This window comes from Manihot esculenta, chromosome 17, assembly GCF_001659605.2.
Source record: "Manihot esculenta cultivar AM560-2 chromosome 17, M.esculenta_v8, whole genome shotgun sequence".
NCBI lineage: Eukaryota > Viridiplantae > Streptophyta > Magnoliopsida > Malpighiales > Euphorbiaceae > Manihot > Manihot esculenta.
In genome coordinates this window covers 8,832,124-8,848,353 of record NC_035177.2, presented here as the reverse complement: position 1 = coordinate 8,848,353, position 16,230 = coordinate 8,832,124, and the positions used below count along the sequence as shown (strand labels likewise).

Below are 16,230 nucleotides of genomic sequence, written 5' to 3'. Positions count from 1 at the left end.
TTTTCGAGAACCAATGCCCCTATCTCCAAGCTTCTCCCGATGCCAGCTCTTCCCATTTCCATAGCAATCAAGCGACTCACAGTAGCAAAAATGGAAGAATCCAAAAAACGAGGCCTCTGCTTCAACTGTGATGAGCCCTTCGTCCGAGGCCACAAATGTAAAAAACTCTTTTGGCTAGATTTGGTGGAAGATAAGGATGTTGGAGAGCCAGTTACCTTGACCGAGATAGACCCAACTCCAGAAATTTCACTCAATGCAATCACGAGCATCTAGACTCCTCAAACTATGAAACTAGAAGGCACCTGTAGCGAGAAACAAGTCTTTGCCCTAGTCAATTCTAATAGTACCCATAACTAATTCCAAATTCAAAAACTAATGAATCCCTAATTGTAGAGAAACTTTAACAAACTCATATTGATATTTTTCTTTACTTAATATAGTCCCACGCGAGTATAAATATCTAGAAGTAGTGATCACTTGCACAAAGTGAAGTAACATCTAGTGAATCTATAGTGTTTTGTAGACATGGAACGGGGACTGCTGTATGTACATCTTGGATAGAAGAGAATCCTAATTGAAGGTTTTTCAAATATGGAGCCTAGGAGGTAATTTTGAATGTGTAGTCGTTTTGGATTTTTTTAGATTGGATTGTATTCAGTGATATTTATGAGCTTTGGTATAGGGAAATGCCTGCCATTTTTTTCTAATGGTTGGACCCTCTATACATTAGGCATCATAATGATGCAATGACCTTCCTGGTTTGACAAAGAAAGAGTCTAAAGGAGAAGGTGAGAGCTTTGAAAAACATGAACACTGACTTAGAAGATAAATAGATGCAAGAGAAAGAAAAAAGTGAACAATATGAGTTATTGATTCATTGAATGCAAAGAAAAATTGAGGTTCTAAATTCCAATAACCACTATCTACAATATGATAACACTAAGTTGAAGAAAGATTTAGGTAGGGGCGAGCAGTATTCGGTTCAAACCAAAAAAATCGACCGAATCGAATTGATTTGAAAATTTGGTTTGGTTTTTTATACATTTCGGTTCGGTTCGGTTTTTAATTTCAGAAATTTCGGTTATTTCGGTCCAGTTCGGTTTTGATCAGAAAAAACTGAAAAAATCGAACCGAACCGATTAGTGATAATAATATATTTTTTCAATAATATAGAGAAATTAAATCATACTAAAATTAAAATATTTTAATTAAATTTTAAAATATTAAAAATAAAGTGTAAAAAATAAAAAATTTATTAAAAATCGAAACCGATCAAATCGAACCGAATCAAACCGAATCAGACCGGTTCGATTCGATTCGGTTTCTGACCAAAATCGGTTCGGTTCGGTTTTCATAAACACTAAAATTTCGATTTTCGATTTATTCGGTTCGGTTCGATTTTAAACCGAACCGACCGAATGCTCACCCCTAGATTTAGGCCTGTACAGGAGAAAGGCTACTTTTTTGCGTTGGATTCTCTATGTTACTTGTGTTAATTTATGTTGCTTTCTTATTGTGTAGGAAAAGTTTTATCGAGGAAAATGACATATTTATGTTAGGTTGAAAGGAGTTTGTGATGTGAATCCTTTGTAAATCTAAGTTTTATTTGAAATAACGAGTTGGTCTTATTCAATATAGTATATAGTAACTGTCAAATGAATGAGCAATTAAAAAGTAACTTGGAAGTAGTCTTGATTGACACAATTAAATAACATGTTACCCAATATTACCATCATTTGCATTATATACCCATAATTAACTGTATCAATTCAATCAAAATGTAAGGCCATAAGTAGATGAATTTCATTATATTCTCAAAAAATTAATGTTGAAGCTACATCTAAAATGTGCAAAAAAGAGTAAACCAAAATTTCCCTTAATTACAATTACAGACCATCAAGAGCAATACCACAATTTGCAAAATATATTATCATGGTCCCAAAAAGCACTCTATTTACAAAAGCGTAAATCCTAATATCTTCAGTTCTCAGTAGGTTGAGTTGCATTCTAAATAAGAGTTGATTTTTTACTACATATCACAGGTTGCTCAGTTGGAACATCTCCTGCTTCATTGACTTCACATCTTGTGCTGGCATATCTCTTATATAAACTCTTCCTTCCCTACCACCCCTTCCATTTCTGCCACCTTTAATAGTTTATGCTGAAGTTCCTACTAAAACAGACATCTACAATGCAAAGATCAATTTGTAAATTCAATAAACATTAAAACTTCAAATTCAAAGCTCTGCATTTACATACCCTATAACACATATGACATGTTTCTTCAAAAAATCTAATGCCATATCCTATGATGACCAACATAAAATCCCTTTCAATACATTAAATCCTTGATAATAAGAAAATAAAAATGTTTAATATCCATGTTGTATTAGTATGTATTTACTGTATTCCTTACTGTTCAATATCAAAATTGATTAGTATGATATCAAGTTGCCTCTTTCTCTTCAATCTCATAGTTTCTAGCAAAGATCTAAGTATGGCTCCTGCATTCCCTATAAGAGGAGGCCTCCCTCTCTTTTTCTATTACATTAAATTCAAATTTCACTAATAGACCATCTTATGACATATCAATAAATTAATATCATTGTAAATTTTAAACACTTACTAGTATAGTGCTACTAACTGTAGGCTATTTGCATGTCCTGTTATTGTCTACATAATCACCATTTTCATCCCAAATATGCCTTTACTACTCCATACAAAGTAATTGATTCATTACTTTTTGTTGCTCATCACGGGTTCTAAGCAATCTTTGCATAACTTGGTATAGGCCATTCATAACCTCTAGATCTTCAGAAAGATATGAATTTGAGTAAAAAAACTCAAGATTCAAATAATGTCCAGCAGCATGCAAAATATGATGGAGTTGACTTTCCCATCTCTTATCAATAATTTCAAAGACTTTCTTGTATTTGTCCTCATTTTCTCCAAATGACTTGATAATTATTTCTTTAGCTCTATCTATGGCCTCATAAATTTACCCCCTTGCAGGCGTTTTCTCACCGTCAACCAATCTAAGTACCCGTACTAATGGACCAAACAACTTAAAAATATAAATTGTTTTAGTCCAAAAGCTAGGAATCAAGACAATACTACTTACTCTCTTACCAATATGCTCCTTTGCTCACTTACTTGTAGTCTATTTTTCAGAAGTAAACATCTTTCTTAAATTTGTCTTCTGCTTATGTATGCATTGAAGGGTGAGAAAAGCAGTTGCAAATCTTGTGATAAGATATCATAAGATATATATCTTTGGCAAAATAAAAAAATCTGATAGTATTCTGGTCATGGGAAAGAAAGGGGAAAGGAGAAAGAGAAGAGGAAAAGGAGAAAGTGATGGAAGGATGAGAAAATTAAAAAAAAAAAAAGAAAAGAAAGGAGAATGATAAACTCAAAATAAAAAGAACAAAAATCATTTACCCAGTATTTGTTGATCGTTGATTCTTGAAAATTCTGATCTTTTCTTCCTCTCATTTAATTTTTCTTCCTTTTTTCCTTTTTTTTTTTTTTTGCTCTTTTTCTTCCTGCTGCTGCTCTTTCCTCTCCTTAGCTGCTGCTGTTGCCGTGTAATAAAATGTTTTAAGTTAAGGCAACATTTTGCCCTAACTTATATACTGTGCCTAGAAGGGCAAGGGTGCACCTCGTTTGCGCCTTGTACCTGGCGCTACTGAGGGCGCTTTAAGCATGACCCACACTTGGCGCCTGGTGTGCTTTTCCGAAGGCTGGGCAGGTGAGCACCTCGAGTCCAACTCACCAAAAGATGGCTTTGTCAAGACAAAATGGTGTTTCTCACCGCCTTAGTAATGTTCGCTTTCTGGGACGTGGCCATCATTCGGAGAAAAGCCAAAGCATTGTCCTCTTCCCTTCGTGGCTGGACCTCATCCTTTCTCAGCTCCACCTATATATTCTAGCTCGAGCAAAGGGGAAAAACCTCCAAATACCCGATGACGAGGAATGAAAATTTTATTCTTTTAGCGTTTCAAAGAGGAGGGGATCCAGTTAAAAAGCATAAGATGTTTTCTCCCATTTAAGTATCATAATTCTTCGTTCTTACCAGTACCTAGCTAGTACAGCTCGGAGACCAGAGCAACACTTGGCTCAATGTTATTATTCAAACACACGAACCGAAAAACCATCAGAATTCTCCAGCTATTGGAGTGCAACGGGGTAACTGAAAGCTTATAGAAACGAAGGACCTCAATAAAAAATGGGTGTATGGGGAGCTGAAGACCCACCTTCAATTGCTCTTTATAGACTATGATGGTATCCTCTGCAAGGATCTGGTCCTCTACGTGAACACTCAAAGATGGAGCAAAGATATGGAAGACTTTTCATGGAATTGGGTATTTATCATGAAGGCGGTCTACATCTTCCTCTGTAATTATGGAGGGATTTCACTGATCAGGCCGCCTTCACTTTCGTGGGCCGCTCACAGTGGAACGATAGGAGTTGGGGCACGAACAGGGCCATCGGAGGAGGAGCTTGAGGCAGGACTCTCACCTGGAGAAAGATAAGAAGATAAAGTATTCTTATTCATTTTCAGAAAAGAAAATAGGAGTTACCTTGAAAACAAGGAAGTGTGAATGAAAAGAAGGATGGTCGAATCTTTTCTAGAGCAAAGATTCCAATTGTGAGCAAAAGTAATATTTGGAGGAGAAGAAGGGTTATTATCTGACAGTTTCGCCGACAATGTAACGACTAAGGATCCGGACCACTACCGGCACTAGGGTTCAGATCGACTTAAGGTCGCCAAAATCTGTAGTAAGCCTACTGTACATCTTGTTACACCTGATAAAATCCCATACATGATCACACGATATAACAAGAATATAAACATTCTATGAACCAAGGCACTGTAATATCCGGCTAGACTCCGGTATCGAAATTCCTACCGTCCGGTGGAATCTCGGATGTCGGAACCCTCTAGAAGGGTAAAATTATGTTTTTATAAAGTGTTTTCATGTATTTTATGGTTTTTATGAAGAAAGAAATTGAGTAAAAGTTTTATAGAAAAGAAAGAAAGAGAATGAAGGAAGAACCCAGGTTCGGCCGCCGAACCTCATGTTCAGCCGCCGAACATGGGATGCATGCGGAGGCACGTTAGGCCCCCGAAAGTGGCCTGGCCAGCCACCTATAAAGGGGTCCCCTGTCCGAAATGGGCGAGTTTTCTCTCCCCATTTCCGGCCAAGGTGAATCTCCGTCCTCCCTTATCGATCTTGTGTTCTTCCTTTAAGTCTCTCATGTTTTTATGAGTTATTTAACTTGGTTTTGAAGATTTTTGGAGTCAAGATCAAGATTTGAAGCTTGGAGACCCCGGAGCTTTCTTCCTCCATTTCTCCAAGTTTAGGTCGCCTCCCCTCTCGATCTTCAAGAGGTAAGGGTAGATCTTTAGCTTATCTCATGTTTTAAACAAGTTTTATGAGGGGTTATGATGTAGAAATGCATGTTTAGGTTAGTTGATTGTTGTTAGAGTTAATGTTGAGTTTATGGATAATGTATGTTGTATGTGTATATGCTTTGTGTTTGTGTTGGGGTAGGATAGTTTGAGACCCCTATATGCTTATTTGCTTGTGTATGCATGTTGTAGAATAGCTAAATGCATGTTTGAATGGTTTGGGAGGCAAAATGTGCATGAGGAGGCTGAGTTCTGCCCTTTGGAAGAACTCAGGTTCGGCGGTCGAAGGACTTTCGGCCGCCGAACGTGCCTGTGGAGGCAAACCTTTGGCTGCCGAACCCTGCCCCCGAAAGTTGGACTTTCGGCTCTGGAGGGGAGTTTCGACCGCCGAAGGTGCCGCCGAACATGCACGAGTTTCGGCTCTGGAACCACTTTCGGCCGCCGAAGGTGCTGCCGAAAGTGGCTGAGTTTCGGCTCTGGAGGGACTTTCGGCCGCCGAACCTGCCATCGAAGGTGCCCTGTTCAGCCTTCATTTGCATGTTTTCTATGATTGTTTTAAGGTGTTTTAGGGGGTTTTTGGGGAGATGTTTAGAGTCATGTTCTTGTGTGTTTGGTCCCTCATTTGAGTCCACCTGTGTAGGTTCGGACCCGAGGAACCGAGGACCCTAGCAGTGAGACAACTGCTTCAGTGTCTTTTCAGAGCTAGCCTGAGGTGAGTAGAATGACTCTTTATGTTGCAAAGTAAATAAAGAAATTTTGAGCATGTTCATGCATCACGAATGCCATGAGATATATTAGGTTGTTTGCATTAGAATTCACGAATATGTTGCATTGCATAATATGATGTTGATGTGGATGAACATTGGATGATCCATTAAGCCCTCGTATGGAATGATATGATATGATGATGATACGGTATGGAAGTCCAGGAAGACCCATTCTACGTCCCTGGCACAATGTAAGAGAAAGTCCAGGAAGACCCATTCTACGTCCCTGGCACATTGGAATGTTATGATATGTTATGTAAGGGAAAGACCAGAGACCCATTCTAGGTCCTGGCACTATTGGATATGTAGAGGGCTATTGGTGACAAGTTCATCCTTAAGGTGATTTGTTTGTGATGTGATGCATTTCATGAAAGCATGAATTTTAATGTAATGTTTTACTATTCTGCTCACTGGGCTCTAGTAGCTCACCCCTTTCCCTTAACCCCCAGGTTTGCAGGTGCGGGCTAGACCAGGAAGTCACCAGGAATAGAAGTTTATGTATGTAATAGATTAGTTGTGGACATGAACGGTAATGTAATGTAATGTAAAGTATTGTGTAATGATGTATATTGAGGTTTAGTATTGTGCTTGACCCTAGTATGTATAGTTAATCCCTTCGCACATGATCTATGAAATGTTTTTAGGATGTTTTATATAAACCAAGCTTAATGTATGATATGTTACCCCATTGGAGCATTTGATGAGGGCTCCAGTGTGGGGTTTTATATTTATGAGTTTGTGCATGCACAGGTTAAGCTTGGTAAATGAAAGAAAAAGTTTAAAGTTTTATGTATATGTATGATCATGTATGAGATTTAACAGGTATACAGGATGTATGTTAGACTTGCTACGGGTCCCGCCGGCCTTATACCGATCTGGATCCTAGCGCCGGTAGCGGTCTGGTTTCCGGGTCGTTACAGGCACGACCTGTGTATGCATCAAAATTGAAAACATAAAACCCATACTAGGACCCTCATCAAATGCTCCAATATGGTGAACGTCACATGCCTCAAGCTTAGTTCAAATATAACTCATAATTAAAACTTTTACATAAGGATCATGTAAACAGGGATGACATGGATAAAAGATTAGGGCAAAGCACAATTCTAAAACCATAAAACAATATATGTCCACAGCTATTCTATTACAAAGGACTATACCAACAACTCAGCCGACTTTCCCTAGCTAACTCTGATCCTGCAAACCTGGGGTTAAGGGAAAGGGATAAGCTACAAGAGCCTAGTGAGCAAAATATAAACATAGTTCAATATATATATGATCGAATGAAATGCGTCACAGCACAAACATCAAGAATGAATTTGTCACCGGTAACCCTCTACAAATTCCAATAATGTCCGGCCCACGACGAGTGCTCCTCGGGACTTTCTCTTAAACATATTATAACATATCCATAATGTCAGGGGCGTAGAATGAGCAATCCTAGTATTTCCCTTACATAGTGCTAAGGCGTAGAATATCCGTCATAATATATCATACTCGAGGGCTAGTGGGTCATCCAACATCCATCCACAACAATAGTAAACTATGCAATATATCATATTCATGGTTTCTAATGCAAACAACCTAATACATATACATGGCATTCGTGATACATGAGCATGCTAAAAAAGTTTGATTTCTTTAGAATAATAGATCAGTTCAGTTCTACTCACCTCTGGCTGACGCTCGCCTAAAACTGACGTAGCTATCTCACTGCAGGCCTCTACGGTCTCCCAAGTCCAATCCTACACAGATGGACTTAAATGAGGAACCAAACATAACTTTTACAAAACTCTAAACAACTCCCCAAGAATCCCCAAGACATACCAAAACATGTATATAAAACAAGCAGGGAAAGGCTGGGCAGGGGACTTTCGGCGGAAGGTTTGGCGGCTGAAGATTCCTCACAGATCCGAAAGTCAATAACTTTCGAGGGCAGGTTTGGCAGCCTAAAACCCTTCACAGATCCGAAAGTCAATAACTTTCGGGGGCAGGTTCGACGGCCTAAAGCCCTACATAGATCCGAAGGTTGGAACCTTCGGAGGCCGGTTATACGGCCAAAAGGCTGCATCCACAAGCAGGTTCGGCGGCCAAACCTTGCTTCGGCGGCCGAACCTTGCTTCGGCTGCTGAACCTAGATTCTTCAATAAGGCAGAACCTAATTCTGCCCTGACATTCAGCCTCCAAAATACCACTAAACTCGCATGAACAACTATCTACTACCATAACCACCTAACACAATAGGGACCTTAAAACTAGCTCTAAACTCAACATGCAAATCACAGATTCTCAAGAGAAAACATTTCACACAAAAACTAATATAAACCTTAAACTTTTTAGATAAACACCCATGCATATCCCAACAACTTGTAAAAACTTGATTTAAAACTTTAGAATACATAGAAGAAGCAAGGATCAACTTACCTCTTGAAGAAGACGGGACACACACAGCAAAAACCACTTGAAGGAAGAGGGGAAAAAACTTTCTGAAGGTCTCCAAAGCCAAGAAATTGAAGTTCCAATTCGAATCTTCAACAACAAGGTGGAAACTTGAGAATTCTCTAAAGATTTGACGTACAAAACAGCAAAAACATCAAGAACAGAGAAAAGGCTTACCTCTGCTCGAAGATGGAGAAAAACTCTCTCGATTTTCGGGCTGGATGCCTTTTATAAGTGGCTAGAGGAACCACCTTCGACGGCCGAACCTTTAAAACCCTTTTTAAAATATTCAAATTTATTTTTATGAAAACTCTATTGTACCCTTCTAAAGATTCCAATTTCGAGATTCTGGATTTCGATGGAGATTTTGCCGGAAAGTAAAAATTCCAACGCCGGAGTTTAGTCGGGTATTACAGACTAGTTTTAAGGCTCGAGAAACAAGGGCAGTCATCATTAATAGGTAGGAGCAGGCGAAGCAACGTGAATAGAGAAAATCCAATCTTAATCAGCCACGTGCCCTAGATCGTGAAGATAACTATTACCTTCGAATCTAAAGAGTCGAAGACTAGCGAGGAGACCTTTGATGTAACATAATAATTGCCTAGTCGTAAGCCTTCAACATAAGATAGGGCTACGTGGCAAGGGTCTGATAAGCTGGTACGCGGTCCCACCCGTGGAAATAAAGACCCGGGCATCGTAGCGTCCAACCCTTCATTAAGACTCGCTCTCCTTAGGATAGGGCGAGCCTTTACATAAAATTACCGTTAGCAGGCACAACTGAGTAGATTCCTATTATACTTGTAATCACGGAATTTCCGATCAATTAACCGGTGGAATCCCTTAAATCAATTAGCCAGTGCTCGCCAAATTTTTAGGAAATACTATAATTATCTCTGTTCTCTTACAGTATAAAAGTCAACGATCACATAAACAAAGGTTAAGCATTCTTATACAACTACTCTTAAGTTCTAAGTGATTCCTTACACTCGCCATATTCGTCAGTTTACTGATTTAAGCGTCGGAGTGGCTGCCATTGGTGCCAACTACCTCACCTTTTTTTTATTGCAGGATTGACCAATCACAATATAACTCCATTTCGACCATATCAAATAGTAAGTACTATAATTTTTAATTTTCTTTGATACAATTAAATTGATTGATGCATGGTTTTATACTTGATTAATATTTGAGGTCTTTAAATTTTTTACTCTAAAATTGGAGATCACGCATATTAGTTGCATTTATAATTCTCCTCTACGGTCATCGCTCGGCTGTCCAATTCTTCTTTCCTCCATCTTTCCTCCATCTAGCCGCTTTTTTAATCCTTGAAGGATGGCTCGATTTGTGACTTCCGTCTGGCCATCTATTTGAGGATGGGCTACCGAGGAGAACTTGTGCTAGATGCCCATATTCCTTGTGAAATCCTTGAAGGACTTGCAGTCGAACTGCTTGCTATTGTCTGATATAAGTGTCCTTGGTATCCCAATATATAGATGATGTTTCCCCAGACGAAGTCTATCACCTTGCGTGCTGTAATGGTGCGTAGGGCCTCGGCCTCTGGCCACTTGGAGAAGTACTCCACTGCTACAATCACGAACCTCTTTTGTCCAGTGGTTTTAGGAAAAGGGCCCAGGATGTCTATGCCCCATTGTGAGAAACGCCAAGGGCTGGATATTCTGGACTGTGGGGTGGCTGGGTTATTAATGGCGTTGGCAAATCTTTGGCAAATGTCACATCTACTGACGAACTCCTCTACCTCTTTCTTTACCGTGGGCCAATAGTACCCTTGTTTGAAGATTTTATTAGCCAACATACTTGCTTCTTCATGCGCTCCACAGATTCCCTAGTGTATCTCCTCAATCACCCTGGTCGCTTCTTCAGGACCCACACATCTGAGCCATGGGCTGAACTTCCCTCTTCGATATAAGATTCCTCTTACTGCCTGATAATTGGCAGCCTAAGCTGCAATTTTTCTCACTTTGGCCTTATCCTCAGGCAGCTTCCCGGTCTCCAGATACTCCAGGTATGGGGTCATCCAGTTCCGCCCTTCTTCAATTTGCATCATAGTGGTGGGTTTTTCGAAGGTGGGGATACTGATGTGCTGTATATACACCTCATCTAGTAGCTACTCCAGCTCTTCCTTGGATAACCGGCGGAGCAGGTCTCCTTCTTCGTTTTCCTCCCTAAGCATCCTCTGATATTATACGACAATCCCTTGCTCGCCGAGCTCAGCTTCTACAACTCGCATCTTTGCCAAGTATTTCTACATGATGGGGTCCCTTGCTTGGTATGCCTCCGTTATTTGATTAATCACTAGCTGGGAGTCACTGCTTATTTCAAGGTCGGTTGCCCCTACTTCCAACGCTATCAGCATCCCGTTTATGAGGGCTTCATATTCTGCCATGTTATTAGAGGTTGTAAACTCCAGGCGTAGAGCGTAGTAGACCTTGAATCTCTCCAGGCCTTTCAAAAGTATTCCGGCTCCACTGCCCCCAGCGCTAGATGCCCCATCTATAAACAATTTCCAGCTGAACTCCTGTGGTGGGTGATCTCCATCCCCTTCTTCAGCTGAGCTTGGCAACTCTTTGCTCAGTTCTGGCTGTTCTGTATTGAAGGAGCATTCGACTATGAAGTCAACGAGGGTCTAGACTTTAATGGCTGTCCGAGGTCGGTATTCAAGGTAGTACTGTAACATCCTCAAACCCATAGCTAGAGTAGTGACATCACTAGGTATGAGTTAGACTATTTCACTACTAGAGCAAGTGGCATTAGGGGAGGTGCTAGCTTACCCCGAGCTACTTAGGGGAGGTGCTAGCATAACTCTAAGTTTCTAATAACTGAATCATAGAAAACTCAAATAAAGAAATTGACGTATCCATAAATAAAGTAGATAGTGTGATTAGCAAGTCAGGAACGAGTCACTTTCGGGAGGTGCTTAGGATTTTCCGATGTACTTGCTTGAGGTGCTTATTTAAATCCATCATGCTTACTTAAGTGAAGGACTTCTAAAGGCTAAAAGCATAATTTAGTAGGTCAATCTATGATTATTGAAAGTTTGAAAACTAAATTGAATCATGGTAAAGAGTTTAGTAGGTTAAAGTGTGAATATGGAAAGTTAAAAGACAAAATTCAGTTTACTCTCCATGTGTCACCTAGCTATGCATGAATGAAATGACAAAGCAAAGTGAAAAAAGGTGGATTGTCTTCTCCACCACCTCATTGCCGTAGCTCACACCATTGAAGAACCAAGATTTTATTTTGTCTTCCTTCCACCAAATCCAAGCTAAAATCTCATCAAATCAACTTCTTCCTTTAACCAAAATTCATCCTAAGATCAAGAGCTAAAGGAAGAGCCATATATTGAAAGAATTGAAGAAGAAAAGTTTAGGGTTCCATATACATCAAGCTTGAAAATCAAAGGTGAGCTTAGGAATGTGTAGGAAATAGTATCTTCTCATTTCTTCATGCATGAATTTGAATTATAAAGCTTTAATTTATAATTTATTCAGTCTTTCCCTAAGATATAAATTGACCTAGGTGAAAGGAGATAGCTAGAGAATAGAGGAGGAAAAGAAAGAGGAATTCAAGAAAGGTTTAGTGTTTGTATGATTTTCTGTTTTCCTTTGATTTTATCATGAATATGTGAAATTAGGGATTGATTTTACTTGCTGGAAATATTGCTTTGATTGTATAAATATGTTATTTGAATGTTAAAATGGTGTTTGAAAGGATTAGAGTAAAGAAATTTAACATGAGAGCTAAAAGTGCAAACCTGGCAGAATAGGTTGTAACATGGTAGCTTTTGTTAACAACTTCATAACTTATTGTGAATTTATTGAAATTAGGCCTAAGATATACCAATGAAAGCTGAGACAAAGAGCTAAAATTTTCATGAATTGACCAAATTCTGAATCTGCAGGTAAGATAATGAAAATTGCAAGTGAACCTAAACTGGACACAGTGATAGTGCATTCGGAATAGAGTGTATTTATTGTACCATAACTAATTATATACTCAGTAAAATTTGTTAAGACTAGTTCCAAATGAATCTTAAAAAGTATACCTAAAACTTTGTAGAAGACACTTAAGTTTGAATTTGTATGAAAATGCATGAATCTGATATGTTTTGTGATACTGTAAACAAGTACCAATACTTGACTGATTAAGACCTTATTGAGCAGCTTGTAAAAAAAAATTCATAACTTAAGATAGAATGATCAGATTTTTATGAATTATACCTTGTTAGAAAGATAAGACATAAATGTACATTTTTTATGTAGAAATTAAAGTCAAATTGTAACTCTAAACTGTTTCAAAAGTTTATGCAATATATGGCAGAATGCAGTTTTCTCAAATTGGAATGTTATGTTAACAAAGTTTTACACTATTTGCTATGAGTTTCTCATCTTGTTAACTTTGACATATGATTTATGTATTTTGAAAATGAATTCAAATAGTTTCAAATGATATACATTTACACTGAATTAATGATACTTGGCCCTGGTAAACTTAATAGGAGTCGAGGTTAGCTTAAAGGCATGTCATGCCATATAAACATACAAAGTTCGCAATACTGCTACCTATACATGATCTATATATTTGAGGTTACATATCAGATACCTCATAAGTACGGCCACAGAGCCCTACTATCATAGTTTTGGTCTCTAAGCCTACCGTTTGGCACCCTGTGCCTACTGTTATAATTCCTTATCTACCTAGTGGACCCTACTATGTGTTTATAAGGGCTGAGAACTTAATTAAAATTGATACTCGATTTTGTGAACTTATCGGTGAATTTTAACATGTATGCATCTATTACATGCACTAAGCTATGGTGATTTGCTATAAATAGAAAGAAGATGTTTTTATTGAATATGAAGAAAATTCTTGTCGTGCACAAGGATACATATGACACTCATATTTTATACTAAGAAGTTGACAAGTATGCTTTGTATCATATTAACTACATTTGACAGCTTGTAATTGTTTACTTAATTATCTATATACGTGAACATGTTTGCTCTATTTTATTATTTGTTTGCAATCACCCACTGAGCATTAGCTCAGTGTGTTGGTTTTTACCTCACGCAGGTTGTAGATAAAGTAGGCTCGCGGAGTTCATTAGAGGTCTACATCAGATATCAAGACCATTATCATAGCTGGTTGTTTTGAGTCCCTAAGTCAGTATATTTATATTTTGGCATGTACATATTAAATAAAGTTAGTTATGAAGGTCATGTAAATCAAGAAATAGTAAGATGTCAAATGACAGTTGATAATTTTACATGTGTTTTTTTTATATATGTGCTACAGGTAGAAATGTTGATGAAACAGAGGAGACTCTACCAAAATTTTGGTTTAAAGTCTCACATTTATTTTAATCACCTTATAAAATTTATTTGGACTACCTAAAAACTTGGTATTTACAAATAAAGGAAATTGTTTAGTCTTGATATGTCTAAAAAGGTATAGTTTGTGACAGTCCTTACTCTACCTACACTTTGATAGGGTAAGGGGTGTTATAAGTACGGGCTGATTTCGACAAGCCAGACCAGCATCCATCCTAAAGTTTCAGGTCTGTGAAGAATTTTCTTCAGGGGTTGATCTGTCATCACGACTCCTTGGTGCTTTTAAGGTACACTTTGAACTTCCTTATTGCCAATAATAAGGTAAACGCCAACTTTTCTATATTCATGTATCTGACCTCGGCATCTTTGAGCACCTTGTTGACATAAAAGATGGGCTTCTACTCTAACCCTTCCTCTCTCACCAATACAGCGCTTATGGCTTGTTCTGAGGTTGCTAGGTATATCAAGAGCTTTTCCCCGACTAGTGGGCTGCTGAGCACATGTGGTGAACCGAGGTATTGCTTGAGGCTTTCGAAGGCTTGTTGGCAATCCTTTGTCCGTTCGAAGTTTGGGACTTTCCTCAACTTCTTGAAGAATGGCAAGCACCGTTCTACAGATTTTGACATAAATCGGTTGAGCGCTACCACCCTCGCTGTGAGCTTCTACACATCCCTCACATAGGTCGGCTTTGGCATCTTTAGTATGGCTTTCACATTTTCTGGGTTTAGCTCAATGCCTTTTGCACTAACCATGTAGCTCAGGAATTTTTCTTCTCTGATGAAGAAAATGCACTTTGTTGGGTTCAACCTCATTCTGTACTGTTCCAGCACCCTGAATACTTCTTTTAGGTCGGCCAAGTGCTGCTGGAAGGTCTGGCTTTTCACCACTATGTTATCTACGTATACTTCTACATTTCTCCCTATCTGGCCTTTGAAGATTTTATTTATTAGTCTTTGATATGTCGCTCCTGCATTTTTTAACCCAAAAGGCATAGCCTTGTAGCAATAAGTTCCATCTTCAGTTATAAATGAGGTATTCTCTTCATCCGACCTGCCCATTAAAATTTGATGATAACCAGACATTGCATCAAGGGACAACATGTAATCATAACCGGCCATGGAATCGATCATTTTATTAATGTCAAAAAGGGAATAACAATCTTTTGGGCAGGTCTTGTTCAGGTCGGTAAAGTCTATACACATTATGTATTTGCTATTGGTTTTTTTTACTAACACAGGGTTTGCTAACCACTATGGGTACATCACTTTCCTAATGAACCCTGCCTCCTCTAACTTTTGAACTTCTTCTCGGGTAGCCTATTGTTTCTCCTTTTCGAACACTCTCCTCTTCTGCTTTAATGGCTTTGCTCCAGAGAGGACGTTGAGCTTGTGGATCATCACCTTAGAGTCTATTCCCGGCATGTCGGAAGGCTTTCATGCAAAGCTTGAGGCATGTCCTCTGATAAGGGCCATTGCCGCTGCTTTCTACTCTTCGTCAAGGCTCGCGTTGAGGCTGAAGACTTTGTCAGCTTCTTCTTTTGATAGTGGAAATGTCTCCAGCTCATCAACGGGCTCTATCCTGGCCTCCTTTTCATCCCAGACTTCCATGACCTCCGGGTTTACCTTCTCAGCTGCTGCATTTGGTTCTGCCACCATGGCCAAATACACTGCCCGAGCTTCCTTCTGTCATCCCTAGACTACCCTCACCCCTGTCTCCATTGGAAACTTCATGATCAGGTACCCGATGCTCGTTACTGCTTCAAAATTGTACAGCACTAGCCTTCCCAGGATTGCGTTGTAGCTTAACAGGAGCTTCACCACCAGAAAGACTGTGTAGTGGGTACGAGACAGGGGAGGTTCTCCCAACTTTAGGGCCACCTTCACCTTTCCCTCTACTGCCATCAGTGTTCCCCTTATCCCCTTGACTAGGGCCTGATCCTTCACTAGTTGCTCCTCTGGTATTCTCATCTGTTGAAAGACCTTGTAAGGCAACAGGTTCACCTTACTCCCATCATCTACCAGTATCTTGCGGATCCTGAAATTGTGAATGACTGCCTCGATGACTAAGGCATCATCATGGGGCATTTGGATCCCGTGAGCGTCTTGAGGGGAGAAGAAGATGGTCACTAAGGAGTGCTCTACTATTTGCAGTACTTCATTGCTGCTCTCCTCTCCACTCAGGCTTCTCTTCCTCCCTCTTCTGCTCATCTGACCTCTAATTCCCCCTACGATCATGTTGATGGTTCCACTGGAGCCGTCAT

The 16,230-nt window shown here is 39.2% G+C and overlaps 1 long non-coding RNA gene across 1 annotated transcript; it reads right to left on the bottom strand.

The window, feature by feature from the left end:
* Nucleotides 1–1,781: 1,781 nt before the first annotated feature.
* LOC110605549 lies at nt 1,782–4,005 on the bottom strand. The gene is made up of 2 exons (XR_006349167.1): nt 3,442–4,005; nt 1,782–2,186 (listed from the first exon to the last, which is right to left on the bottom strand). It is a non-coding gene; the product is annotated as an uncharacterized LOC110605549 (long non-coding RNA).
* Between the last annotated feature and the right edge of the window lie 12,225 nt (nt 4,006–16,230).